This window comes from Canis lupus, chromosome 7, assembly GCF_048164855.1.
Source record: "Canis lupus baileyi chromosome 7, mCanLup2.hap1, whole genome shotgun sequence".
NCBI lineage: Eukaryota > Metazoa > Chordata > Mammalia > Carnivora > Canidae > Canis > Canis lupus.
This window is the reverse complement of record NC_132844.1, coordinates 15,625,370-15,639,097: the sequence shown is the minus strand read 5'-3', so window position 1 is coordinate 15,639,097 and position 13,728 is coordinate 15,625,370. Positions and strand designations below refer to the sequence as shown.

Here is a 13,728-nt window from a genome sequence, read left to right as displayed (position 1 = left end):
TGATCCAGGGGTCCCGGGATCAAGTCCAACAATGGGCTCCCCACAGGGAGCCTGCTTCTTCCTCTGCCTGTGTCTCTGCCTCACTCTCTGTGTCTCTCATGAATAAATAAAATGTTAAAAAAAAAAAAAAGAATCTGAACTCCTACAGAGGCAGCTGAAATTAATGCTGTTGCTGTTGAAGCTCATAGCCATTCTTAATCACTCCCAGTAACCAACAACTGCTCCTGCTAGAAAGTCATGGAAAGGAAAAAGAGCCTTTCTCTTCCCTTCAACCATTCAGTGAGGAAGTGCAATCCCACTGGCAAGAATCTAATAGCAAGCTACCTCAGAGGAACTGGGAACAATCTGTTTGTAGACTTCCAACCCCAGCAGCACAAAGGACAGTATAAAATGGTGAGTGTGGATAAGAGTGTGCTAATGCCTAACACAGTGTCTATCATCTACCTTGTGCCCTACGGATATTTATCAAATAAGCAATTGATAGGGGGAAGGGATGGTCAAACATTGATAGCTCACTTGGCAATTTCTTCGTCTCTTGGTCATATTCTTTTGATTTCCCGCCAAACATTTTGAGATTGCTTATTATAAAAGAATCTGTACATCAGACAATTAAAATGAAGATAACATAGTAAGATTCACTTAATATGGGAATCAAGAGGACAGTTTTAGAAAAAAGCTGGGTTACAATTAATCAAGATTTTAAATTGTTTTTTGACGCCAAGTAGGTTTGCCAGATAAAATACAAGACATCCAGTCAAATTTTAATATTACATAGGACATCTTTACATTTAAAAAATATGCTTAGGGTTGGGGATCCCAGGGTGACTCAATGGTTAAATGCCTGCCTTTGGCCCAGGGTGTGATCCTGGAGTCCCGGGATCAAGTCCCACGTTGGGCTCCCTGTGTGGGGCCTGCTTCTCCCTCTGCCTGTGTCTCTGCCTTTCTCTCTCTCTCTCTCTCTGTGTCTCATGAATAAATAAATAAAATATTAAAAAATATATGCATTATCTGAAATTAAAATGCAATTCTCTGTTAAAATTAAAATTAACTATTTGTATTTTTATCTGCTATATTTAGCCACATCGTGCCAAAGAACACCGGATCCTTTCTTTATTCTATCTCTCGTTATTTAACATCACATCATGAGACAATATGCAGAACATATAGTAAAACCTATTTAATATCAAAGTCTTCTATATTACTAAATTAAATTTTCTTACTTGACTATAACGCCTTAATGTTTGGATTCTCTCCCAAGGAAGAAGAAAAAATAACATGATGATTCACGTTTAGAGGTATTTTATATTTTACAAATATTTCACATATTTTCTCATTTTTAAAGCATTACAATCTCATGAGATCAGCCCAACTATTCTTATGTTTCAAATTAAAAAAAAAAAAAATGGGGCTCAGGCACTTCAAGTAGTTTGTCCAAAGTCACAGGATTAGCATACATGCAGCCACTTGAACGCCCTCACCTTTACTCCCATGAACCTTCTAAAGCCCAATATCTCCAAAAACACTAAAACAAAAGTGTGGTTCATGTAAAGATGAAGGGTGAGCCTATTGGAAAAAGAAATCCAGGGGACAATATGCACATTAAAGGGAAGAAAGGGAATTTGACCTGCCTTGCATTAGTAAGCAACAGCAGTAGGCTTCAGTGCTTCATCACTGGCACACCTTCAAGCCTAGGCCTTTTTCAGAGCCAGCAAGCATTGCTCTGCATGTTGAGGACACAAAGATAGATAAGCTGTTGTCTGTGAGATTTCAAATTTACGGTCTTAGAGGAAGATAATGCTCATTGATGGAAAGTTGAATTACTCAACCCTTCTACCACATGTTGCTAAAGAGACGTGAACTGGACATTGTTTTCTTTCGTTTTTTAAGATTTTATTTATTTATTTGACAGAGACAGAGAGTGTGCACACAAGCAGGGGCTGTGGGGCAGACAGAAAAGCAGACCCCCCCCCAACCCCGCCGGCGCTGAGCAGGGAGTCAGATGTGGGACTCCATCCCAGGCCCCCAGGATTGCGACCTGAGCCAAAGCCAGATGCTTAACCGACTGAGCCACCCAGATGCCCTTGAACATTGTTGACTGGTGCTACATTCAGGCTTCCTGAGGGATCCTGCCTGTATGATTTCATCCATCATCGCAATATCCTGCGGATAGAAGTGAAAACATTGTTTATGATAAAATATATATGTACATTTATATGTATACACACACATACATATGGATGTATATGCAGGCATATAAAAGCTCCTTTATTACTCAAATATTTCAGAAACAAGATCAATACCCACTTTACAGACCAACTGTAATGAGGGATTTTGTGCATGTGACTATTGCAATTTGGACAGTGAAATTCCACTCGTGGTCCGTCCGATTAGTTTTGTGATGAATCTCTACTGTATTTCAGATACTGCTGTTCAAAATCAGAGCTCTCATGGGGACCTCCAGAGGTCATCTCCTCTATTCTACTAGCCTCAGGCAAAGTTACTTCCAATAATCCAAGACAGAGTTCTCTTCCCCGTTCCTAAGAATTACCACGCATAGCAATTTGGTCTACCTCCTCCACGGAAGTTCTCATTTTAATACAAATTATTTTGAAAAAAAAAATTGCTTTGGAAATCCAGATTTCTTTCAAAGGCGTAAAAGCGTTCACCACGTCCAATCATTCGAAAGAAACTACCGGTCTGCAAGTTTGAGCTACCGTTTCAGACTCCTGCTTAACTGAAATCTATTCTAGAACAAATGATCGTGGCCAAGTGTATCTGATAAAGTTGCCCTGTTGCAGTTCAATAAAGGTTATTCGTTTCAGGTTAGCTTTCTTCGGACGGCTTATCCGTGATTAAACCCACTGTGTTTTCCCCTTTGATAAACTCCCCTCTGTATAATCATTTTGTGTTCACCCGAGTTTATTAGGATAAATGATTGATTTAAAATTTTATAAGGTACTTACATGTCGGTCACATCTTCTTGTTGATCTAAATCAGTATTTTTTTGCTCATTTCCTAGGTAGATTGCATCTGGTCTGTGGGTAAACACCGAGGAGTTGCCCCCTCTTCCCAGGCTTTATAATGAGAATATTCTATCCCATCAGGTGCATGCACCCTGCTGTCATTTGCAGCCTGACCTGCAGGTCAGGGGTGATGTGAGCTGGCTCAGGGATGCATACAAATCACATCCTCTTGTCTGTCTGTTTTGTTGACTGGTTCTCCTCAGGGTCGTGGCTATCTTAAGTAGCAGCCTGAAGGATAAAGTGTGCCCTGTCTGAGCCGTAAAACTTTGACTGTGGACCAATTGCATCTGACATACAGCAGCATGAGGTTTGGTTTAGCCTTTGGATTCGGAACAAATCACTGGCTATCAATGGCTGATAGTGACATGCAGTTTACCGAATCTCTCCTTCTTGCTGACAGCTCTACATTGGGGAAGGAATGGATTGTTTTTAAGTCAGGGAGTTTATGTTTCCAAATGTAAAGTATGCTCCACGTGAATTTTTTTTTTACCATGAAAATAACATGACGAAACTATACATTTTTTTTAAAGGAACTGCTTCATTTCGATACTCTGATTTCAACACAACATGTCGAGGCTGCAAGAGGGCATGTTTATGATAGAATTCATAGGAACATAGGAGGCTGTTAAATGTTTTCAATGCGATTTTGACGTAGATGAAAGTTCTAACTTCTCTACTTTCAGTGAAATGACTCTTTAATCACCGAATGTATCCACTGAAAGACAAGTTGAATGCCTTTCCTATGTCACTCCCCCTAACACCAAAACTTATTCATATCAGATCGAATTAGATGTTTTCTCTAGTCTGTGCTAATATTTGTGGCATGTTTCAATTTTGAGAAACTTGAGTGCTTCTCCCTCCTATATAAAGACATCATACCAGTTGCACGGATGGACACAGAAAAATAAATAAGATAAGATTGAGGCCCTTGGGGATCCCTGGGTGGCTCAGCAGTTTGGTGCCTGCCTTCAGCCCAGGGTGTGATCCAGGAGTTCCAGGATCAAGTCCCACATCAAGCTCTCCGCAGGAGGCCCTCTGTCTCTCACTCTCTCTGTCTCTCAGGAGTAAATAAAAAAAATCTTAAAAAAAAAAAATTGAGGCCCTCAAAAAGCTTATAATCTAACAAGAGGAATAAAACATAAAACAAAGCAAACTGTAATAAGTACTATCAAACAATAGAAAAATTTATGGGAGTTTAGAAGAGAGTATTCACTTCCAGCTAGACTTTAAGGAATGGCAACATTTCAAAGATAGAAAGGGGGGCTAAGCAAGGAAGGGCATTCCAGGAGAGAACAAGGTAAACCCTTAGGAATGTAGCTTAGAACAAAGGGAAGGTAAGGATGTCAAGTATTAGAAGAGGTGTGGACTCTGTGCCCCAGGAAAAATAATGCACTGATAATTGGGAGGATGTTTTATAACCAGGAGAAATTAGAGGTTAAAAGCCTAAGTAAGAGACAACAACAATGGGCTGAAGAGAAGGTAATAAGTTCCTACCTAGGGTCATTGCAGCCATAATGAAAAAGAGAAAATGATTTCCAAGAGATATCTCAGAGATGAAATAAATGTGATTCTTATTTAGAAAAGGGAAGTAAAACTTCCCTGAAGTACACTCCTCCACACACACGTAGGCATAGAGAATCTTTTGGTGTCTTTCCAGGACTTCAACAGCTCACTGAGCAAAGATCTATTATTGGGCTTATGACACTGTTAACTTTACCATCATATCATCTAGACTAAGCTTTATCTCCAGGATGGTATATGCTTGATAAATGATTATTGATTAAATAGATGTATGACTACACCATTTTAGTGTTTTGTTTCTGGGTTACTGGAGAATTATGACATCATTGATAAAATAAAAAACACACAGGAAGGGGAACAGGTTTGTCAAGGGCTATGAATTCACCTCTCTTCTCACGTCAGAATCCCAGAAACAGAGTCATCATGAGAACTCGAAGCAGCTTTTGAGTCTAGTTTTTGGATTATTTGCAAAATCAATTATGCATTAAAGTATGTATTGTATGTGTGTATGTAATGTAACTTACGTATGTATTCTAGTAGCATCTAGCTACTAGAGATATCTAGCTCAATTTCTATGTCCGTTGGCATTGTAACTTCACTATTGACATTTACAATGAAATTAAATTATAGTAGCAATTATAATTGAAGAGTGAGTTGAGATTAAAACATGCAACCAGGGTTCTAAAAATTTAGGTTTCAATAGCAAAAGTGAAGGAAAACCATTCAGCCTCAAAGGTTCTAGATTTAGTTTTTATAGACGCAGACCAGATTAAAACAAGTTGGTTCCCAACCTTCCATGTCATCTAATTTTCCAATATTATATATTTTACTTTTTTAAAGATTTTGATTTATTTATTCATGAGCGACACAGAGAAAGAGAGGCAGAGACACAGGCAGAGGGAGAAGCAGGCTCTATGTAGGAAGCCTGACGTGGGACTCAATCCCAGGACTCCGGGGTCCCACCCTGAGCCAAAGGCAGATACTCAACTGCTGAGCCACCCAGGCATCCCTAATATTATGTATTTTCAGTCAACTACTCCCAAATTGTTTTTTTGTGTGTGTGCTATATATCAGGATACATTTTTTAAAAATATATGAAGAATGCTTACGAGAGGAAACAATTGATACTTTGTATTCAGGACAGGTTCATTAAGTATGTTAAGTCCAATTTGTATCTTTACAGTTTTATCAGCTCTGGTATCAGAGTTCTACTAAATGGACTTATAAAGTCGCGTGAGTAATGCTAAGGATAAGCAATGCTATATTTTTCATGGTCTGGAAGTACTATAGCTGTGTTCACTCTGGAGCCATATGTCAATTCTGAGAAAGGAGAGAGAGAGTAGAGGGAGAGAGAGAGAGAGAGAGATCAGTGTTATGTTACAAGATGATCTGTAAGAATGAATTCATGGGGTACATTGTCTTCTGGCTTCCCATTGGAAATCACAGGCAAAAGATAGGGAGGGTTGATTGAAATAGCTTCCCTATGGGGTACTGTGGGCTTTCTGTCGGCACCTGTCCCTCTTTGCCCTGGGTTCTAGTAAATTATTTTCCCCCCTCAGGCTTAGGGGTGAGAATGAAGCCTAGTGTTTCTAGTCCTAGGACATTCTAGTCCTTGAATATTTAGTCCTAGCTGCTACCGATTATAAACTGTGTTTCTTTATAAACTCTCTCTTCATTGGCACAACTGGGTGGTTCAGTGGTTGAGTATCCGCCTTCAGCTCAGGATGTGATCCTGGTCTGGGGATCGAGTCCAGCAACAGGCTCCCTGTGAGGAGCTTGCTTCTTCCTCTGTGCATGTCTCTGTGTGTCTCATGGATAAATAAATAAAATCTTTAAAAAAAAAAAAAAAAGCCTGTCTCTTCAGTAAACTCTTTTTGAATTATCTCCATTTAACTTACCCCATTCCTACCAAGACATTAATCTATAGAATAATCATTAGAGATTGAATGTATTGATTTTTAAGAGCTTCTACAATTTTATTCATATTTAAATTTCACACATATTGAAAGTTTTTTTTTTTTTTGGTTTTAACCTATGAGTAAAACTGTTTTAAAAAAAATGCCCCTTTTCAGTTCATCTTGAGGATAAAGGGAATCATTAGAAGAACCCCAAAGGAATTTGTGCCATCTGAGGTCCCATATTTGACTGTTAATCCCCTAATTGTTTAGGGGAAAAAATGCACCGATACTGAAAATATAGCAAAGTTGAGAATAGACAATCAAATTGTAAGATATGATATTCTTAAATATAATTCAATATCATATAGAAAGTGACTTAATTTCTTGTCTTTGTGGATATCTCTCAATTTGAGGATGATCCAGACTGTGGTACTCACTCCTTTTCTCTATTTCATTCATTCCTTTTGATATCTCAACCAGTCTCCTGACTTTAAATATTATCTGAACTCTTACTTCTGGATGGCATGGAATAAGTAGCAGAAGACTAGAATTCCACAAGAACAACTATGAAACCAAAGAAAAGAAATCGATAATCATCTGTTTAACACTCACAGATTACTGCTGAGACAATAAGAACTGAAGGTGCTAAAACTTGGAAGAGGTAAGAACTTCCTAGAAGTGAACTGACTTCCTTAGCCATTTACTTTGGCCCACTTGTCAATTCTGAACAAATAAGAGGCTTAGAATTAAGCCTTTGTATGCATAGGGGGCCATTTCTAGGGGAAAGGGAAATTAGTGAAGATTTGGCAGAGACTTGAGGAACTTCATGCACAGGCACTGCTCCAGTCACTTGGGTGTCTTTGATGTTCAAGATATTTTTCAAATTCTAGTGCTGAATGGGGCAAGAGACCCAATACTTAAGCAGAAAACTTTTAAAGAGCATAGCAGAGCTTTCAGCAGCCTCACAAGGCAAAGATTAGAGTTTGAGACCTGCCAGTGGGGAGTAAGGGGTGGGCTAAAGATAGATTGAGTCTTACTTGAGCTGTCAAACAGCCTGCCCAGTCACCATGCTATTAGCCTAAGGAAGGGTGAAGGTAATCCTCTCTGGAGGATATGACAATATCTGCAGCTACCCTAATGTATGTGTTTTCAAAAAATGTACAATATCTAGCATCCAACCAAATATTGCTAGAAATGTCAAAAGAAAGTAGCACATCATTTAAAAGAGAGAGAGAGAGAAATAAAAGGCAGCCATTAGAAACCAGCTCTTACAGGATCTAGATAATGAAGTTAGGTGGAAAACGATTTTTAAATAAATAAATACCATCTCTACCGATCATTGTTAAATTTATATCATCAGCCTGGATATCTCTCTTGGGCTCCAGACTTATATAGAGAACTATCTACTTCACATCTTCAGTTAAATGGCTAATACATATTTCAAACCTAACATGTACAAAATAAAACTTGTGATTCTATCACTCAAAACTTATTTCTTCCCTAGTCATTCCCATTTCAGTAAATACCAGCTCCATCTTTCCAGTTGTCCAAACCCAAAACTGAAGTCATTCTTAAATCTCTTGCTTTCACACCCCATATCAAATACATCAGAACATTCTATTTGCTTTCTTCCAGAATCTATCTATAATCCTATCATGTTTTGCTGCTTCCATTGCTATTGGTCTGAGCTGCAATCATCCCTTGCTTATATAATGCAATAGCCCCCTTCTCATCTTTTGAATCTGCTCTTGCCCTTAATGGACTCTTCATATTACAGAAGCTAGAATAACTCACTTGACACAGAAGTCAAATTATGTAATTCCTCTGCTCAAAAACCTCCAATGATTTCCTATATAAATGAGAAGGAGCCCCATTGTGCTATAGTAACAAACAACCCCCAAATCTCAGTACCTTAGAACAACAAAGGCTTATCTCTTATTCATAGGACCTGCTTATTATAGGTGAGATGAACACTCAACTTCTTATCACTTCATCTTAGATATCCCAGGACTAGGTTATTATAGGAACCACCTATAACATCATCTGGCACAGCTCAGAGGAAAAGAAAAGGAAGGTGAGACACATAAGTCAGACAGAGTAACAATGTCATTGCTGCTCACGTTTCATTGGCTAAAGCCAGTCACTTGTCAATCCAAAATCTAAATGGTCTGCAATCCTCTGCATTGTCCTCTTCCTACATCGCGTTAGCTTCTCTTATGTTATCTTACTACTCTTGCCCTCAATCACACTGCTCCAGTCACAGTAGTCTATCTGATGTCCCTCAAACATACTGCATGAACTCCTGACTTATAATTTGCTGTGCCTTCTGCTTGGCACCATCTTATTCCAAAAATCCCTTCCCCAGCCCTTTCAAGTCTTTGTTCAAAGTTGCCTTCTCACAAGCCTTTCCTTACTATTCTAGTGTACATTTCAGTTTTTCATATCCACCCCCATTACTCTCTATCCCCTTTCTCTTCCTTATTTTTCTCTAAAGGATTTATCATTATGAAATGCTATAAAATTTACTTCCTTATAATGTGTCTCCCCTCAATAGAATATAAGCCTCATGAAGGCAGGGATTTTTTTTTTCAACTAATTTATTTCCAGTACCTACAGGAATGCCTGGTACATAATGGATGCTAAATAAATATTTGTTGCATAAATATAATACACCATCTTATTTTTATAGGACTTTAAAATGTACAAATCCTTCTGATATACGTCTTCTCATTTAATATTTACAACCACCTACAGAAGTACTAGCATGCAAATATATATATATATTTTAAAAACTTGCTTTAATACAATACCAAATGTGTAACTTGGGCAAGTGTAGTTTGAAGTACCCAGTGATAATCACCAAGTTTAATATAATGAAAAATGGGTAAGAGAGATGGCTCAAATCATCTACTGAAATGTAAACATTTTACTGCCTGCACATTTCTAATAAGAATTGATGTGGTGTGTCATCTGTAATTTAATCACCAGCATTACATCTTGATAGTAAACGAGGATCACTAGACTATTCCCTATAAAGTTAGATTACTACACATACAAAATATACACTGAATTTGGATAGTATTTCAGGTGTGACACGAGATGATAAATGGAAAGAATTCAAACTTAACATAGCACTCTTATAGCTGATGCTATCATGCCTCTAAATTTTAGTGCTTACTGTACCATATCACCTGTCCAGTCCAACCTCACCCTGAATATCTGGTCACAGGAGCAAATTAAGCCCTGAGTTTTATTTCTGGATTTAAAATTATTTCATTTACTTGATGTATCATTTTCATTGTATTGAGGAATTTTATCAGGATTTATGATATAATAACAGTAAAAATAATTGGTCTAAGCAACAGCACTATAAGAAATGCATCACTTATTTATAACTATAGATTGGAATACTTCAGTTTTAAAATATCTCAAATGAAATTTGTTTTGATTTTTTCAAAAAAGAAGTTTTTAAATACATTTTATAAGTATATTGTGGGTAAAGGCTCTTTGTTGATTCCTTTGACTCCCTGTACACAACAGAGTAACAGAATCCATATAAATGCAGAAACTGGACAAAAAAATGAACATTACACACACACCACATATTTACCAGGCTATTATGATCTTCTGAGGAGTTAATGATTTGTTTCATTGTTTTACTGTTACACAAAGCTTATTTTTGAGCTATAAAAACTAGACTGCAATATATATGACATTAAACAGTTGGTGTAAGAGGGGTCAGTGGTTTATAGTCTATATAGGCCACAACTTTGCATGCAAATGAATAAATAAGAAATTAAGCAAAATATTCCTTCTCGAATCAAGTGGAAAATTAAATGATTATAAGAAAATACTGCACAATAAAGGCTTCCCCTAGGTTCTTTTACATCTGGAATTCTACTGCTGTAGTAAGGGTTATGTGAGCATCAGGACCACGGACAGCATCTTGGGTTCCATATGAATGGATGTTTCTATAATAGAAATTAATAATGGATTCTTAAAAATCCACTATAAGCAATGTTATTTGATGTTTGTCCTATTACCAATAAATTAAAAATCAATTATTATTAAAATCTTTCACAAATTCAGAGGACCTTGAAGTACTAACAGTTTCTTGAAGGGATGTCAAACCACATTTTCCATGTTTCCATATGTAAGAGTGATCAAATAACCACTTTTAGAGAAAGATTATTTGATTCTCAACAAAAGGAAAATCTGAGTCATCAAGTGTTTGTTAATTTGGTTTTGGAGGGAGGGGTGAAAACATCATTTCCTCTGCTTCCTTCACCATCATTTCTTTGTAGTCACACAAAGATATTCATATACATAAAATGATTTTAGATTACTTCTTCTCAAATTGTGCATCTATTACACTTTTTCTTGCATTGATCTTATGATGCAGTCTTCTGATCTTGGTTCAAATAAAAAAAAAAAAAAGTGAACTTGTTCTGAACTTACAGAATCAGGCATTCTAATCACAGGTCCCGGATAGAGAAGCTGATGTTTGATAATCTTCACGGCAGAGCTGGTGGTGTTTGCTTGAGAGCAAGTTAGCATTAATGTATTTGTCCTCACACTTAATTCAAAGCATCTTACACAGACACCATTAATGGTATTTTGCTAGCACTTTCAAATGACTTCTAATGTAATTTAAATCAATTCAATTTAACAGCCATTTATTGTGCAAAGATCTGCACTTTGTGTGTTTTAGGTGATACAAAAGGTTGGTCCCTATCTTAAAGAATATTTTGGTCCATCGAGGAAAATGGACATAGGCATCACTCACATTACATAATGGAGATTATAAAAAGTGCTATAAGGGAGGCTCAGCATAGTTCTAGGGGAGCACAAAGGAAATGGATGGACTCTGATGGGGATTAAAAAAACAGGAAAAGTTTTAAGAAACTAAAGATTTGAAGGAAAAATAAGATTCGAATAGCCAAAGATATTGAGGTTAGGAAAATGAGTTAGAAGAAACAGATTCTACATTTGAAATATGGAATGAAGTTGCAGAAACAACAATATACAGAATGTGGCAGACACTGTAAGTCACCTTGTGTAGGGCACACTGGGTGGGAACATGACCAACCTGGAAGCTACACCTAGAGAGATAAATAGGGCCAGACCAGGGAAAACTTTGAACATTCAATTAAAGTTTGAGTCTTATTCTTTAAACAATGTAATTGGTGGTGGGTTTTGAAGGACATTTTGATAAAAATAAGCGTAGTATAGCATGATGGATGAATTGGGGAAGCAAGAGAGAATTTTGATGTGGAAGCTGAAAGAGAAGTTTTAAAAGTGCCTGTGATTTTGTAGAAGATTGTAGAGGGCAGCACTGCAATTTTCAGATGTAAGGAATGCCAGAAGAAAGGGTATAGACAGGAAGATGATGACTTCAATTTCAGACTTTGTCAGTTTCAAATTGCAGCCTAACATCTAACATCTCTGCAAAAACAACTAGTAGGCATTATAAAATAATTATTTCCAGGGGAAAAGAATTTGTCATGAATATTTTTAGATAAATGTTTGTTTCTAAAAAAAAAAAAAAAAACAAAAAAACAAACAAGTCTACACCATTTTTGGAACTTATCTACAGAATTTACCAATTAAAAATAATTATCAGTAGTAGATACCTTGGTAGAAGCTTTTTTAAAAAACTGCTTTTTTTCTTTTCAGAAAAGTAATACAAGCTCTGTTGTAAAATATTTGGAAATTCATATTAAAAAATAAACAAAAAATTACACTTCATGCCACACCTCAGAGACAATGACTGCTGACTGACCTTTTGGTTTGTGTGTTCAAATCTTCGTCCATGGGTAAATACATGTGTGTGAATGCACATGTACATGTATTTTAAATAAAAATAGGATCATAGAATTTTGTGATCTGCTTTATTCACTTAACACATTATGGGTACTTTTCCATGTCATTAAATAATGTTTTATAGCATATTTTAAAAAATTAACTGAATTTTTAAGGGAAGTTTTAGATCTAGAGAGAAATTGGGCAGAAAGAACAGAGTTCTCATATACCCCCAGTTCCTCCATATATTTAGTTTCCCCTATCATTATCTTGCATTAATGTGGTACATTTCAATAATTGATGGGCCAATATTGATATATTATCAACTTAAGTCTGTAGTTTACCCTAAGGTTCATTCTTTGTGTTCTATGGATTTTGACAAATGCATAATGTTATGTATCCACTATTACAGTCTTATACAGAATAGTATCACTGTCCTTAAAGTCTCCTGTGTTCCACCTATTTAACCTTCTCTTCTCTCCCCTAAATGCTTTCTTCACTATACCTATAGTTTTGCCTTTTTTTAATTTTTTTTTAATTTTTTATTTATTTATGATAGTCACAGAGAGAGAGAGAGAGAGAGAGGCAGAGACATAGGCAGAGGGAGAAGCAGGCTCCATGCAGGGAGCCTGATGTGGGACTCGATCCTGGGTCTCCAGGATCACGCCCGGGGCCAAAGGCAAGCGCCAAACTGCTGCACCACCCAGGGATCCCTGGTTTTGCCTTTTCCAGAATGTCAGGTAGTTAAAAGTATTTAGGCTTTTCAGAGTGGTTTCTTCCACGTAACAATAGGTATTTAAACTTACTCCACATCTTCTCATGGGTTGATAGTTTGTTTCTTTTTATCACTGAATAATACTCCATTGTATGGATGTACCACTGTTTATTTATTCCCCTCTTTAAACACATCTTGGTTAATTCCAATTTTTGGCAATTATTAAATAAAGCTGCTACGAACATTTGTATATAACTTTTTGTGTGGATGCAAGTTTTCAATTCATTTGGGTAAATACCTAGAAGTACGATTGCAATACCCTATGATAAGACCATGTTTAGCTTTGTAGGAAACTGCCAAACTGTCTTCCATAGTTGCTGTATCATTCTGTAGTCCTACCAGCAATAAATGAGAGTTCCTGTAGCTTTACATCCTCATCAGCACTTGGAATTGTCAGTGTTTTGGATTTTAAGCATTCTAAAAGGAATGTGGTTGGATTTCATTGTTGTTTTAATTTGTATTTTCCTGATAACATATGATGTGGAGCATCTTTTCATATGCTTATTTGCCAGCTGTATATCTTATTTGATGAGACTGCATGTTCAAATTCTTTGTGTAGTTTTTAATTGGGTTGTTTGTTCTCATATTGTTAAGTTTTAATAGTTCTTTGTATAATTTGGATACAAGTCCTTTATCAGATATGTGTTTTACAAATATTGCCTCCCAGTCTATGTCTTGCCTTCTCATTCTCTTAACATTGCCTTTCACA

At 36.7% G+C, this 13,728-nt stretch overlaps 1 long non-coding RNA gene across 1 annotated transcript in view; it reads right to left on the bottom strand.

Annotated features, from left to right (window-relative positions):
* Positions 1-1,887: 1,887 nt before the first annotated feature.
* Positions 1,888-13,728, bottom strand: part of LOC140636235 (uncharacterized) — a 47,804-nt gene continuing 35,963 nt past the window's right edge. Inside the window, exon 5 of the long non-coding RNA XR_012033533.1 lies at positions 1,888-2,160. This is a non-coding gene — a long non-coding RNA (uncharacterized lncRNA). The remainder of the gene's footprint in view (positions 2,161-13,728) is intronic.